The 16,944-nt window shown below is 37.8% G+C and overlaps 1 pseudogene; it reads right to left on the bottom strand.

Annotated features, from left to right (window-relative positions):
* Positions 1-87: 87 nt before the first annotated feature.
* LOC101179251 lies at positions 88-768 on the bottom strand (annotated as a pseudogene).
* Positions 769-16,944: the final 16,176 nt, after the last annotated feature.

Here is a 16,944-nt window from a genome sequence, read left to right as displayed (position 1 = left end):
GAAATTTCCATTTTTTCTTTACAAGGAGTAAATTATGTTCAGGGAGGTAAAATGCTTTATAGAGAAGAAAAAACTGTTTGAACCGACTTATTCATCATCATCTTCATCATCATCCTACTCTTCCTTGTTTTTCTTGCTTTTTTTCAGCCTTGATGACTCCCTTTTTTGCTGAATCAGGCTTTTCTTTAGCGTTTTTCCTTCAGTATTTTTTCTTCAGCTTCACGGCCTTCTTTTCATTAGGGAGCTTGTCATCTGCAGCAGTGTCATTCCACACCTCTTCCAGTTTTGTTGCAACATCACCAACAGATAGGCTGGGGTGTTCTCTTTTGATTTTGTGGCAATATTCAGAAGAGAACAAGAAAAAGGCTGAAGGATGCCTCTTGAGTACATTGGGATCTTTGTGCTACTTTTTGGTTCCCCTTTAGGATGAATATATGTTTTTACTTCTCTTTCATAAAGGGCCTTGTCTGTCTTTTCTGTCATCAAATTTTCCTTTCTCTTTCACAGACATGGTCTTCCACCTCTCAGAGCACGTCTTTGGAAACTCGGAGAAGTTGCAGTGGATCGAGAGCACGCCATTGCACTCCAGCCTCGGTGACAGAGTGATATCCGTCTCTCAAAAAACAGAAGGCAAAAAAAAAAAAGAAAACTGAAAAGTTGACTGAAGTATCTGGGTACGCCTTCTTGTGCTCCTCCCAACAAGTCTGCAAAGAATGCATATGATGACAGTGTGCCTCTCAACTTCTTAGGAACTCCTTTGCCCGCATTTAGTTATTTTTGCTCAGCAAGGCACAGAGTCACCCATTGCCCATATAGCTCTCTCTTGCTTGTCTCACTGCTATCTCTATGGAGCTCAATGTACTGCAATAGCTGTCTATTCTCTCTTCTTGTGGTTTTCTGGAAAACAAGAAGAAACTTCTGCCAGGCCAGAGGCATGAGGTAGCAGCTAAGAATTACCTTTCTAAAACATAAGTATGATATCACTTCACTAACAACCTTCGCTGACTGCCACCACGTACAGAGCAAAGGTTGTATTTCTTAGAACTATCACTATCTAACTCTACCTAGCTTTTTAGCCTTACCTCTCATGACTGCCCTCAAATGCCTTATTCACTACCTACTCCAGTCTACTTACGTTGTCCATACTTGTCACACATTGGATGCTTTATACCTTTGCATAGTGGTTGACTACTCACTTTGCCTATAGTAGCACTTTTTAAAATCTATCTCTTGAAATCTTACTCTTCATAGGCCACATCCTTTTTGAAACCTTCACTTTCCCACCCCTGGGAAGAATTTAATCCCTCTTGTACTCCATTATGATCATATTCCTAGTTAGTTAAACAGCAGAATCAAACCCCACTTGAGAGTAGGGTTCTAAAGGTACAAGTAGAAAATAAAAAACTCATAAAGTTTCAAATTAATCTTGAAAAGAAATGTCTCAGGAAGTTTATCCCTTAGGTTGAACAGTAGATAAAGTAATTAACTTGCATGTAGCAACCAGATTGTACAAAAAATATAAAGCTTATACCCAAGAATCACACTCAGCACAGAGAGTTGTTCACCCTGTAACAGTTCAGTGGGGACTGTGACTATGGAATTTCAGTTTCCTATCCTCCATTATCATGCTAATCACAGGGCACTGCACACTAAATAGTGGAAAGGCTACATTTTCTGTCTCTCTCTTTCTCTCCTCTCCACCACTGCCTATCTAGTTAAATATGAGTATTTTAATTATTGTGTACTCTGCATTTCTCCTTTCTCCTTTCAGTTTGATATTAAAAGGTTTTTGTGGGCAGGAATTATGTCTTCTTCTCTTTGGATTCTCAATACATTTCCACCATAACAGCTCATAGGTGCTTATAGATAAAGCATCATAGGTGCTCATTAAATGGGAAATTGGATTGAATTTCATATTCCTTGAGTGGTTTCCATGTCTTCTTATTTCCTTTCACGCTGAACAAATTAATTTAAAATAATTTGCTGATGGGGTGGTGGACTACCTTGTGTGGAAAAAAAGGAACTTTAGGCAGTTGTCCCTTCCAAAGTAGCCTAGGGACAGTTCAATTTTGCAAAATGTGAATGGCATAATGCTGCTTTCCTTTACAACCATATGTTATATTAAATCATTAGATAAGAAATGGCATGAGACCAAAGTCAATCCATTTTAATTTGACAATAATTACTTCTTACCCCCTTCATCGTGCAATCAAGCACTAAACCGGCTGAATATCCTTACATTTGCTGGCAGTTCAATAACAAAATTTTCTAAAAGTTTTGAGCCTCAAATCATTTTAATTCTTCTAGTTCTTCATTTTACTCTTCATATAAAATTAACCTAAAATACCGAAAACTTTTGATAACTTCCCTGTACCTTTCCAAACAACAGGAGCACTTTCGCTATTTTTTCTTACAATTCTAAAATAAAGAACTTTCTTGTATAGAATCACCTTCTAAACTTCTCAGGGAATGGATTGCATGCTGATATTTTTAAATACGGAAAAGTAGTCTATCCTTTTACCTCTTTTAAGTGCTTTGACTTCAAGAACACCATAAGGGACTCAGGAAATGGAGGCTCTATCTTGTTTCTATGATGCTCTGATTCTTACTCAGCTGTTTATACTTGAAAATATACTTTGGCTGCCAAAAATATTCTCCCATAAACAATGTTCAAAAACAGTTTAATAATTAAAGCACTAAATATTAAATAAATAGATGAATATGTATGAAAGATATAAATATATAAACATGACTTAATAATTAATTCCTAGTATTTTCAGTTGGCTTTTCCCTAGTGCAACTCAATCAGAGGGAAGCGATATACCTGAGTCAAAGCTCATATAACAAGCTAAAGGACTCCTTTCATGCATAGCCTAGAAATTACCCTAGATCTGTCTATGTCCCCACTCTTTTGCCTCTGTTCCTGTTGTAGTAGTAAACTGTGACAAAAGATGAGTTGGTAATGTTTGTTGTGTGATCAAGCCTCAGAAAACTACAGATGTTATGGCTTTCACACGCTAAAGTTGTTCAGTTAGAAGATGGAAGAGAAAGGAGGTAAACCCAGGTTCCCGTAATTATAAAGCCGTAGTTCTCAGATGCTTTATACTGTCTTTCCATGCAACCTGTCTTCTTTTGTTTCCTGGCTGTATAAGGGAGAGTCAAACCTGTATAGAACACATGATAATTCTAACCTGCAATGAGATACGAAGATAAACATACAAGTTAATGTTTTGGTTTCTGCCTTTTCTGGAAGTGGGTCAATGAGACACAGCAAAATAGACTGGCAAATGGTTTTTCACATTTGACAAGGCTGCATGTGATATCTGATGATTTAAAAGTATGTAGCACTTCCCCCTTCACTCACTCTCTCTCCTGCTCCACCATAGTAAGATGTGCTTGCTTCCCCTTCGCTTTCAGCCATGATTGTAAATTTCCTGAGGTCTCCCCGTCATACTTCTTGTTAAGCCTGAGAAACTGTGAGTCAAACCTCTTTTCTTCACAAATTATCCAGTCTCAGGTGGCTCTTTATAGCAGTGTGAGAACGGACTAACACACCCATCATTAAGGGGTACATGACTGTATTGTATTCATTTTCTACAAAAAAATCATGTTGTAGAATTCTATTAATCGTCAGAGGAAACAAAAGACTGTGCTGACTGTGTGATAATTTTCAGTTATAAAAATAGTATTAAAATCTGCAGATCCTGATGATTGTTATTCCAAAATTCTTTAAAAATAAGGTCAAAGTTTTTGTAGGGCTACAGTGAGGGTATATTTATATATTTATATTTATCTATTTTCCCCAAGAGGAAAATGATTCTAGAAATAATAGACATCTAAGCTTACCTTCTTTTCCTATATAAAACAAGTTTGGAAAAATTGCCCCAAATCTATATTCAGGCCATTTGAATGGAAAAAGAAATTAAGTAATAGGCTTGTGAAAACCAAATCCTATCAGAATAAATTTATCTCTTTCTGCAGTAGACCAGATAGACTGAAGAAGGAACTTTTTTGAGGCTGTCAACTCTATCCTGCTGACACGACCATGAATGAAATGGAAAAGTGTGATATGAACCACATAGCTATTAAACCCGACCACAGTTAGCTGGAACATTATATTTAGAAAGTGGCATCTTGGCAGGCATGGTGGCTCATGCCTGTAATTCCAGAACTTTGGGAGGCTGAGGCAGGGGGATCGCTTGAGCCCAGGAGTTAGAGACCGACCTGGGTAACACAGGGAATCTCTGCCTCCAAAAAAAAAAAAAAATTAGCTGGGCTTGGTGGCACACGCCTGTGGTCCCAGCTATTTGGGAGACTGAGGTGGAAGGATTGCTTGATCCCAGGAAGTCAAGACTGCAGTGAGCTATGATCACACCACTGCATTTCAGCCTGGGCAAAACAGCAAGACCCCACCTTAAAGACAAAAAAAAAAAAAAGAAAGGGAAAGTGGGAAGGAAGGAAGGAAGGAAGGAGGGAAGGAAGGAGAAAAAAAAGTGGTATCAATCTAGGTAATATAATAGGGATCCAAATTGTCCAGTCCCAGAATTTTAGAAAACAAGACTTCTGAGATTTTAAACAACATTTCTATCAGTTTAGCTAAAAATTAAACTATTATTATCCCTGCACTTCTTTTTTTTTAATGAATTATGTGTATTATACAATGGTATATATTGTTTAGTGAGTAAAAGGGATAAGATACACGTGTTTCAACAAGGAAAAAGGGCTGTAAATATTATTCTATGCAAAAAACTTGGGTGCAAGGCCGTATATGATACAATCCCATTTATAAAAAATATACAGCTACATATTTATATTTGCATTCAAAAGACCAGAAAGATATCCACCAGACTGCCCACAGTTATTAATTCTGAAGAGTGGAATGGGGCTGGGGCTGGGGAAGAACAGCCTTTCACTCTTCATTTATTTTATTTTATTTTATTTTATTTTATGTTATTTTATTTTATTTTATTATTATTATACTTTAAGTTTTAGGGTACATGTGCACAATGTGCAGGTTTGTTACATATGTATACATGTGCCATGCTGGTGTGCTGCACCCATTAACTCGTCATTTAGCATTAGGTATATCTCCTAATGCTATCCCTCCCCCCTGCCCCCACCCCACAACCATCCTGGTGTGTGATGTTCCCCTTCCTGTGTCCATGTGTTCTCACTGTTCAATTCCCACCTATGAGTGAGAACATGCGGTGTTTGGTTTTTTGTCCTTGCAATAGTTTGCTGAGAATGATGGTTTCCAGTTTCATCCATGTCCCTACAAAGGACATGAACTCATCATTTTTATGGCTGCATAGTATTCCATGGTGTATATGTGCCACATTTTCTTAATCCAGTCTATCATTGTTGGACATTTGGGTTTGTTCCAAGTCTTTGCTATTGTGAATAGTGCCACAATAAACATACGTGTGCATGTGTCTTTATAGCAGCGTGATTTATAATCCTTTGGGTATATACCCAGTAATGGGATGGCTGGGTCAGATGGTATTTCCAGTTCTAGATCCCTGGTATGTTGTATCTTTGTTCTCGCTGGTTTCAAAGAACATCTTTATTTCTGCCTTCATTTCGTTATGTACCCAGCAGTTGTTCAGGAGCAGGTTGTTCAGTTTCCATGTAGTTGAGTGGTTTTGAGTGAGTTTCTTAATCCTGACTTCTAGTTTGATTGCACTGTGGTCTGAGAGACAGTTTGTTATAATTTCTGTTCTTTTACATTTGCTGAGGAGTGCTTTACTTCCAACTATGTGGTCAATTTTGGAATAGGTGTGGTGTGGTGGTGAAAAGAATGTATATTCTGTAGATTTGGGGTGGAGAGTTCTGTAGATGTCTATTAGGTCCACTTGGTGCAGAGCTGAGTTCAATTCGTGGATATCCTTGTTAACTTTCTGTCTCGTTGATCTGTCTAATGTTGACAGTGGGGTGTTAAAGTCTCCCATTATTATTGTGTGGGAGTCTAAGTCTCTTTGTAGGTCACTCAGGACTTGCTTTATGAATCTGGGTGCTCCTGTTTTGGGTGCATATATATTTAGGATAATTAGTTCTTCTTGTTGAATTGATCCCTTTACCATTATGTAGTGGCCTTCTTTGTCTCTTTTGATCTTTGTTGGTTTAAAGTCTGGTTTATCTGAGACTAGGATTGCAACCCCTGCCTTTTTTTGTTTTCCATTTGGTTGGTAGATCTTCCTCTATCCCTTTATTTTGAGTCTATGTGTGTCTCTGCACATGAGATGGGTTTCCTGAATACAGCACACTGAGGGGTCTTGACTCTTTATCCAATGTGCCAGTCTGTGTCTTTTAATTGGAGCATTTAGCCCATTTACATTTAAGGTTAGTATTGTTATGTGTGAATTTGATCCTGTCATTATGATGTTAGCGGGTTATTTTGCTTGTTAGTTGATGTAGTTTCTTCCTAGCCTCAATGGTCTTTACAATTTGGCATGTTTTTGCAGTGGCTGGTACCAGTTGTTCCTTTCCATGTTTAGTGCTTCCTTCAGGAGCTCTTTTAGGGCAGGCCTGGTGGTGACAAAATCTCTCAGCATTTGCTTGTCTCTAAAGGATTTTATTTCTCCTTCACTTATGAAGCTTAGTTTGGCTGGATATGAAATTCTGGGTTGAAAATTCTTTTCTTTAAGAATGTTGAATATTGGCCTGCACTCTCTTCTGGCTTGTAGAGTTTCTGCCAAAAGATCAGCTGTTAGTCTGATGGGCTTCCCTTTGTGGGTAACCCGACCTTTCTCTCTGGCTGCCCTTAACATTTTTCCCTTCATTTCAACTTTGGTGAATCTGACAGTTATGTGTCTTGGAGTTGCTCTTCTCAAGGAGTATCTTTGTGGTGTTCTCTGTATTTCCTGAATTTGAATGTTGGCCTGCCTTGCTAGATTGGGGAAGTTCTCCTGGATAATATCCTGCAGAGTGTTTTCCAACTTGGTTCCATTCTCCCTGTCACTTTCAGGTACAGCAATCAGACGTAGATTTGGTCTTTTCACATAGTCCCATATTTCTTGAGGGCTTTGTTCACTTCTTTTTATTCTTTTTTCTCTAAACTTCTCTTCACACTTCATTTCATTCATTTCATCTTCCATCACTGATACCCTTTCTTCCAGTTGATCGCATCGGTTACTGAGGCTTGTGCATTCGTCACATAGTTCTCATGCTGTGGTTTGCAGCTCCATCAGGTCCTTTAGGGACTTCTCTGCATTGGTTATTCTAGTTTGCCATTCATCTAATTTTTTTTCCAAGTTTTTAACTTCTTTGCCGTTGGCTCAAACTTCCTCCTTTAGCTCGGAGTAGTTTGATATTCTGAAGTCTTCTTTTCTCAACTTGTCAAAGTCATTCTCCATCCAGCTTTGTTCCATTGCTGGTGAGGAGCTGTGTTCCTTTGGAGGAGGAGAGGCGCTCTGATTTTTAGCGTTTCTGGTTTTTCTGCTCTGTTTTTTCCCCATCTTTGTGGTTTTATCTACCTTTGGTCTTTGATGATGGTGACATACAGATGGGTTTTTGGTGTGGATGTCCTTTCTGTTTGTTAGTTTTCCTTCTAACAGTCAGGACCCTCAGCTGCAGGTCTGTTGGAGTTTGCTGGAGGTCCATTCCAGACCCTGTTTGCCTGGGTATCAGCAGCGGTGGCTGTAGAACAGCGGATATTGGTGAACCGCAAATGCTGCTGCCTGATTGTTCTTCTGGAAGTTTTGTCTCAGAGGAGTACCCGGCCGTGGGAGGTGTCAGTCTGCCCCTACTTGGGGGTGCCTCCCAGTTAGGCTACTCGGTGGTCAGGGACCCACTTGAGGAGGCAGTCTGCCCATTCTCAGATCTCAAGCTGCATGCTGGGAGAGCCACTACTCTCTTCAAAGCTGTCAGACAGGGACATTTAAGTCTGCAGAGGTTATTGCTGTCTTTTGTTTGTCTGTGCCCTGCCCCCAGAGGTGCAGCCTACAGAGGCAGGCAGGCCTCCTTGATCTGTGGTGGGCTCCACCCAGTTCGAGCTTCCTGGCTGCTTCATCTACTCAAGCCTCGGCAATGGCGGGCACCCCTCCCCCAGCCTTGCTGCCACCTTGCAACTTGATCTCAGACTGCTGTACTAGCAAGGAGCGAGACTCCGTGGGCGTAGGACCCTCCGAGCCAGGTGCGGGATATAATCTCCTGGTGTGCCGTTTGTTAAGCCCATTGGAAAAGTGCAGTATTAGGGTGGGAGTGATCCGATTTTCCAGGTGCTGTATGTCACCCCTTTCTTTGACTAGGAAAGGGAATTCCCTGCCCCCTTGGGCTTCCTGGGCGAGGCGATGCCTCGCCCTGCTTCGGCTCACACACGGTGCGCTGCACCCACTGTCCTGAATCCACTGTCCAGCACTCCCCAGTGAGATGAACCCGGTACCTCAGTTGGAAATGCAAAAATCACCCGTCTTCTGCATCACTCACGCTGGGAGCTGTAGATTGGAGCTGTTCCTATTCGGCCCTCTTGGCTCCACACCCCATCCCTGCACTTCTTAATAGGTCAGAATTTTGACATGGATAAACAAAATACTCAAACAATAATAGAGAGAAATGGGTAAGCAAAACAAATTAATTTTCAGATTTGTGCTTTGTGCTTAGCAGGAATTCAATAAACATTTGCTCATAGATTTAATTCGTGTGTTTTGATGTCATAGCTGCTAATCATTTGTTCATTCCACATATATTTGGGGAGTGTTTACTACATGCCAAGCATTATTTTAGGTGCTGCAGATCCAGAGATATCTATTAGTAGTGGAATTTGTCTTCATTTGTTATTCTCTTTGTCTGTGGTGTTAGATGTTGTAGTACTCTGCCAATATCTGTATGCATCATTACTTCTAGTTTATTACTTAAGCACTAAAAACTCAGAACACAAACAAAAATAATTATGTTTATTTTCCACCTCTAAGATAGCAACCAGGATTTTTAATTGACATCAGTATCTCTGAAAATGTTGAAAAATTATTTTGAACTGAATAGTTCTCAGTACTTTTAACCAAGCAAGTACTTCAGCCCTGTGATAAACCCATATTGAATAAGGTGCATACGAAGATGGCAAGGAGTCCTTACAACTCCATTGCCATTTTTACATGATATTATCATTTCCCAAATGTACTAAATCATGTGGCCCCCAAATCATGTCCTTTTCTTGCTCCTTTTCATTTATCTCCCAGGCAAGTCAGAGGTTGAGAGAGAAGGAAAGATCATTAAGACCTCAAAGAATGATAGTATGTTATATGGAGTATGGCCTGGTCTTCGACATATGGCCTGGTCTTCAACATATCTGGGTGTCTGTAGGCTCATTGATATGTGTTCCTGCTCAGAAACAAAATAATGTCATCAGACCTAGAGTGGCTGACAGTGCCAGAATGCCCAGGACTGTCCCATTTTTAGCAGTGAAAATACCACCATCTGGGAAACCTTCCAACCCCAGGCTAAAGAGATCACTCAGTCACACTAGACTTCACTTAATCTTATTTTGCCAAAAACTTCCATCAGGATATGAGATAGGGTTCCACAGGTTAGGACGACTTTGTCTTATAATTGTGTTTGCTAGATTTACTGGGATGGCAGGAGGCAGAGGGGTCATCTAACTCTGACAATTTATTTTCTTAACAGCTCTATTCACCTTCATCAATTTGTTTAGCTGTCTTCTATTATATATATCGTGTCAACTTCCTTACATTTACATGGGGTAAAACAAAATGTAGAAAGCTGTCCACTAGATACAGTGGAAGACTTAGTCAAAATCAGAAATTTGGTACATACCTGGACTACACTAAGGCATTTCCAGATCAAACGTGCCTGCTTCTAAGTGAACAAATCTTTAGGCTTTGTCCCAGCATTGATTAACGAAAGGAGCTAGAAACAGAATGGATTTTTGTCTACAATGTAACTATAACAGCAAAAAGTTTTTGAGTGTTTTTGTGGCAGAATGCCATGCTTGAAAACTAGGGTGCCCTAAAGGCTCTATTAACTGATAATTGATTTTTCAAAGTTATGAACCACTCTGAATGTCCTTCAATCTACCATTTCCCAGCAACTGGTAGAGTCAGAGATACACTAGGCACAGAAGCTTCCTGTGTTGAATATTACAGCATAGTTGCAGAGCCAGATTAACTCTGCTGGTACTTATAACCTTGACCTTCGCAGTGATAACAGGACATCAAGGAAAACTAGGCTTTAGTTTAGAAAAATGTCTTAATACTTTGTCATGTTTTCAGTTTGCTCTAACTCTCAGGACACAGCAAAGGAGAAAAGATAACCAATAGTCAAGACTCAAAATATACTTTCCTAATTCTCAGAAAAAAAGCTTGGTAAAAGCACAAGGTAGGGAACAGCAGAGAATTCATTTTGTCCCAATTAGAAATTCTTTCTATTCACTTTAGATGATTTTCATAATCCTAGAATTAAAAGTCAACATCAGTATTAAAGACTACTGAAAAAAAAATTGACTCAAATTTTGAAGCAGGTTGGGAACCAAGAGAACTGAAGTCAAGTTTATTTTACTCCAGGAACTTTAAAGATAAAAGGTGATTCATTGATTTGAGATGCATTCAGACAATTCCATTGTTCCCTTGAATTATAAATGAAGAGAAATGCTGAGGGCTGGGGTGGGGGTGATAAAGAAATTATACCATGGGTCTACTATAAATACTATTAAACTTGGTACAAAAGTAGTTGAGGTTTTTGCCATTGAAAGTAAACGTTTAAACTGCAATTCATTTTGCATCAACCTAATAGTAATCTCAACATGCATTACTGAACTGCTTGAAATTAATAGAAAATTCTTCTACATCTTGTCCAAAATTTAAGTGGAAGCCACACTGATTGCTTAAGTGTGCTTAGAAAACTTCTAATTTACATAGCATCTACTCCCGAGTTTTAGACAGATGACCCAGGGCCCTTTATCAGCACATTTGCCAATCACCATAAATTAACCAGAATACCAGGTACCAGAACAAATTAACAGAGACAACTTTAATAACTTAATGATCCATTAGTATGTCTAATTTTGATGACACATCATTATACAAGAAGCAAAAATGAGCTGCTTTGTTTCAGATTACATTTGTACCTCTGAAATCTGTAAGCACTAGCTCCAGTTTCCACACTGAAATCATTTTAGAAGTTCTAAAAATCAGTGAGACTATTTGATTTGTATAGCAACCTACTCTGTAGTGGAAGAAAGAAAATAATATTCAGTAATCTCAAAATTCTTTAAATCCATTGATGTAAAAGCAAACTATATCTTAGCCACCTGTGGTTGGGTCTTCAAGAATTTTTATCAGATGAAAAAAACTTGCATTTGCACTTCCATTGTTTCCCATTTTTGCTTTAATACTGTGCCATCTCAAAGGTTTCTTATCTTCCATAAAAATCCATTATGGACTTATCCTCCACAACTTATTAAAATGCTTCTTGAACCTATTTATGTTTTGGGGTTGATCATTTATCACTCTAATTACTTTCATAGATTGACTACCTGCTTCATGAAAAGATCTTAATTTGCTCTTAAATTAACCATCTTCAACTGCAATATTGTCCCTTGGCTCTAGTTTTTCTGTGATTTGTTTAAACAAGCCCAAATTAACCAACCTGTATGTTTCATAGTATTAAAAATTGCAATCATGCTCCTATATTGTCCCTACAAAATGAAAGCTAATTTCATTTTGTGTAAGCAGAGCCTAGATGTAGTATAATTTTAAGATCCTGTTTGATGTTTGAGACCCAGAGTAATAATTCGTTTATTTGTATTTAGCAATATCTCCTCACATCTGGGATGGTGAAAAAGGTTTGGAGAAGGGAAATAGCATTGTGAGCATGGACACCAAACTAGTTTTGCTGCCAAGAATAGGATCTGAACTTAGATGTTCAATCTAATACAGAGAGGTTTCAAGCATAGTTTCTTCCTGGCTGTGTCAAAATCATTAGCGATTGGGGTTCTTTCTGAATGTGTCAAAATCATTAGCGATCGGGGGTGCTGGAGAAAATACAGATTCTGACTCAGTAAGTCTGAGGTTAAAGCCCAGAAATTCTTGTTTTAATGAGCTCCTATATTAATTCTGATTAACATCAAGTTTGGGAAATCATGTATATAATGTATCATTGGTATCAACTAAAATACAATGAGGAGGGATGGTGCTGTGCTATTTTATGACTCAGCCCCAACTATGTTATCTCCAGTATCTCAAACTCATAGCATGTAGTACCAATCTCTGAGAGACCAAGAAATAATTGAATAGCATTATTGTGTTTTCATTAATCCTTCACATAATTATTTTAAGGTATATAATGTACAGCATGAGTTATATGTAGCATTTTGAAGAGTGGATCCTATTTTTTAACGAAGATTAATCTTTTGCGTTGGAAGCTGCCTTGTAATTCTAATCCCAGTGTTTTATTTTCAGGAAATGTCCGTGTCGACTGAAGACATGTAAATCAGCACATACAGGGCTCTAGCACAGCTGAATTATAAAACCATTAAGGGCTGAAAGCATGAAAATGATGACCTAGTCTTCCATGTATGTCCACCATTACATACCTCCAGCTGTTATATATCCAAGCTACAACAGGAATATTCGAGCACAATCCTGGGAGAGCTTCAACAAGCTTAAGAAAGCTCTGACCCAAATAATTTAGTTTGGTTTTAACTAATTGTGTAGTGTGTGTGTGCATGTGTATTGAGGTGGGGGGTAGAAAAAGAGAGCAAGGAGCAACTGAGAATGGAGCACTGTAAAATTTTCTTCAAACCAACATCCTGAATAAGGATGAATGAAGAACAGCATAATTGACTGATGAAATGGTTTTATTTAATTCAGTTAGGCACACGTAACCCATGCTTTTGAATTTTTGTTTTAAAAAGCTTGTGATTCTCAATTCATTGATTTTTAATTTACAATATCAGAAAGAAAGAATCATGTTATAGAATTGAATTGAAGATCTCGTTGGGAAAATCCTGTCTTGGCAACCTAAGCTAAGAAAGAGGGTGTGATGCTGGGGCAGTGCATTTTGTTGTTGTTGTTACAAAAGAGAAAATTGTTCTTCCAGCTATAGCAATAGTGCCTAACAGCAACTGCTTCCTGTGAAATTGTTCCAAGCACATTTCCATAAAGAAGGGTTCTATTCTACTCGAACCCTGCTTATATTCCAACTCTATCTACATTCCACTCCAGGCTTTCATGTGTTTCTCCCCCCAACAATTTGGCTATTTAATGCTCACACAGGCCTATAATTGTGCTGATGTCATCTACCCAATCAATCATAGAACTATTCATTAGGATATCTGCAATCAGGGCAGTGTCAAAGTGAACTACATTCATTTTGCTACTAAATATCAGATGATGGTAAATTAAACTCTTATTGTAATGATGATATTAAAGTGAATGGTGTGCAATTATAATTTTTCTCACCATTGTGCTATTTTTACTAGAGAATAGTAAACATGAATTTTACTGGCTTTAAGACTGGAGCACAGCTCAAAGAAAGAGGGCAGGGGAATTATATTTCCACATGAAAAATCCCTTATATTGAGTTGATGGAAAACAAGGCACTAAACACTATATTTTAGCAAAATAAGAGTGTATGAGCGTGTTTTCCATATATAGTTCAGTCTATGACCATGTGCCAGTGCTAAAAATAGATGAATGTAGGTGCACTGAATACTTCACCAGCAACACAAATCCCACAGAAACAAATTGCTAGTTATAACCAAAGAAAAATAATTCACATGCTTACATATTTCCCTTCTGCAAAAATGTGCTCTTTCCAAAGTTAAGGTTAATATCATATTTTATCATTGAAAAACTATACCATATCCTTTCATAAATTTACCTTTTATAAAAGGTCATTAGTAAAAAGTGGAAAATTGAATAGCAATGGTAAGAATAAGTATTTGGTATTTTCTCCTGTTTTTCAAGCATGTAAGAGTCAAATGTTAATTAAAATAGTTTAATAAATAAAAAGAAAATTTAAAAGTAAGTTAAATGTATCCTTTGCAGCTATCCTTTCCTTGAATTGCTTCAAGATATATTAGAAGCTCTCATATTAAAATCATTAAGGATGGTTTAAAACAGACTTTCACAGCAGGAGGTATTTACATTTTAGTAAAATTTTAATAGGAGATTTTCACGAGGCAAAATGGAAAGCAAGGAATATTTTTAAATGAAACTATTAATTAACCAACAATTTTCTGTTGTTCTGATGTTTCTTTCTTAGCAACATTCCCTTTCTTCTAGATTCTACAATAAGGTCAAAATAACCTTCCACTTATCTCATTATAGTCACTTTCTTTCAGTGTCTCAGTTTCTGGACGTGATTTCACTATAGAATGGAATAGAGGAAGATCAGTTGTACCATGGAGAATATTTTCTTTATTGAAATACAATCGGACAAAAGCCAAATTCACAAGCACCACTATGAAAATCTTGGCATAAAAAAAATTTTTCTCTTAAATACATTCTGAAACATCTTCTGGTACATCACACTATGGCAGTGTGTCTCTAGTTCTAAAAATAATTTTATACAATATGTACATTTTAAGAATGCAGTTAAAAATATCACAAACTTATTTATTGGGCACATATTTCACCAGTAGTCAATCAAATCCAAATTTTCTCAAACATGAGAAAAAAACTTTATAATTTAATAAAGAAAAATATCTTTTTAAACAATGTCTTTTTCAATCAGGTTTACTAAAAGCAAAATACATTATTGATTCTAAAATATCATTCATTACGTTGAACAAAACTGTGCTATCTCTACAAAAGTTATCAACCAAAAGTTCTTTTCCTTGCTTTATGTAGTTGTAAAACCATGATGTCTCAGTAATGGCCATTGTTCCCCTTTTTACAACATAAAATTATTCCTTTTCAATATTCGAACTTATAAGTTTAATGACAACAAATACCCCATAATTTTAATGATTAACAATATGCCTGTTTAATGCTTAGGAAGGTAGGATAAAATTTGTTAAAATATGCAAATGTATACAGCAGCAAGGAGAATGACATAGATTGAGGCTACAGTCCTCTTTTCTGTATCTAGTCACAAGGCCACAATTGGTATTAATGACTTTCTTCCTCTGCTTCCCATTTCACTTTTTCTTTTCTCTCAGCCAGCATCTTGACTTGCTAGGGTTCTTTACCCGTGAGTGACCAAATGTTTATTCCTGAAGGATCTAAGCTCTCAGTGGTTCTGCCTTGTAGGGGAGAAAAAAACAAATATTGTCCTAATTTATTATAAGATTAATGGCTGAGGTCCCAATAAGAAAAGACAGAAGAACAAGAGAAAAGCATACAAATTTATTTAATGTAAGTTTCACGTGACAAGGGAGCCTTCAGAAATGAAGACCCAAAGAAACAGAGAGATGTGTATATTTTTATGGACAGTCTTGCAGAAGTATGATTGAAGGACAAAAGGGTATGATGTCATGATAATAAACTAATGGGTGGGGGGTACTGAGCAAGGCCTGTTCAGATTTTTCTTGATGTCTTTGTCTGACATTCCTTCCCTCTGGGTATAGGGCAGGACACCTATCACATGAGAGTCTTCCAGAAAGAAGGGAGGCAGAAGGTCAGAGGATGACCTTCGTAGCTTTTATGGCCTGCTCCAGGGAATAAGCAGTGAGAGGAATTCTAGTTTCTATGGCCTGTTTCAGAAGAAAGAGGGCAGGAGAAGGTCAGAAAGATTTTCCTGCTTCTGCTCTTTTTTTGATTTCCAAGCTATCATATTTTGGGGTAGTGTTTTCTGCTTGATTAGAGTTTTAATATTATTTCCTTTTATCACTGACCATTGGGTGTAGCTGTACTAAGAGCACCCTCATGGATGCTACTTCTCTCTACTTAAATTGTGTAACAGCAATCTTATCCAAGTTACTAATGTAATTCCATGTTTTGCTTGTTTAACCCATGTAAATAAGGCACCTGAAGTGAATGGTTGATATTTCAGTTTTCAGTTCAGTGTAACCATTATTATTGTTTATGCAGGCGGAAATATTACCCCTTTGAGTACTAAGATCTTTCAATCAACAAACCCTAGAATTGAAGAAATGGGAAGTGAAAATCATGAGTGTTTTATTAGATGTAATAATGAGAAAGAGGTGCCATTCCTACTTTCTCCCATTGGTTCCCAGACCTATGGGACCTATAATTATGGAAGAAGCTGGACCATACATTGATCACTGGTTTAGATTAAATACTGCATCCCATAGAAGGGTATCCCAACCTCACATATCTGTCTCCTAATTGACATAATCATTATGTCTTTAATAGGGTATATCATTCCAAAAACCAATTTGCTTCTAGGTGGCAGTTTTTCATAAGACCAGTGAATCACATGGAAATCAGCCAACTTATTGCCTTACTTCTTTTCTTTTGCTAAAAGATAAATTCTTTGGTTAAAGGTAATATTGTGTGGGATAGTATGACTGTGTTTATGGCATTCAATACATTAACAGAAGCAAGAAAGAAAATCAAAATATTTTATCCCAGCAAAAATAATAATAATAATAACAATGCAGCCACTTTGGGAGGCCAAGGCAGGCGGATCACCTGAGGTCAGGAGTTTGAGATCAGCCTGGCCAACACGGTGAAACCCCGTCTCTACTAAAAATACAAAAATTAGCAGGGCGCACACTTATAGTCCCAGCTACTCGGGAGGCTGAGGCAGGAGAATTGCTTGAACCCCAGAGGTGGAGGTTGCAGTGAGCAGAGATCGTGCCAATGCCCTCCAACCTGGATGACAGAGTGAGACTCCATCTCAAAAAAAATACATAAATAAAATAAAAAAATAATAATGATGCAGCCCTCTTCACGACAAAGTTCACTGTTGTCACCTGTTACTAGGTGGTTGACTGGTCCCTGGGTATATAAGGCTCAGAATCAAGTGTTACTGTAGGCAAATTTAGTAAGGCCAACCTTGGTGAGAGAGATTTCCTATTATTGA

The sequence above is a fragment of the Nomascus leucogenys genome, chromosome X (genome assembly GCF_006542625.1).
Source record: "Nomascus leucogenys isolate Asia chromosome X, Asia_NLE_v1, whole genome shotgun sequence".
Taxonomy (NCBI): domain Eukaryota; kingdom Metazoa; phylum Chordata; class Mammalia; order Primates; family Hylobatidae; genus Nomascus; species Nomascus leucogenys.
This window is presented reverse-complemented; position numbering and strand designations above follow the sequence as displayed.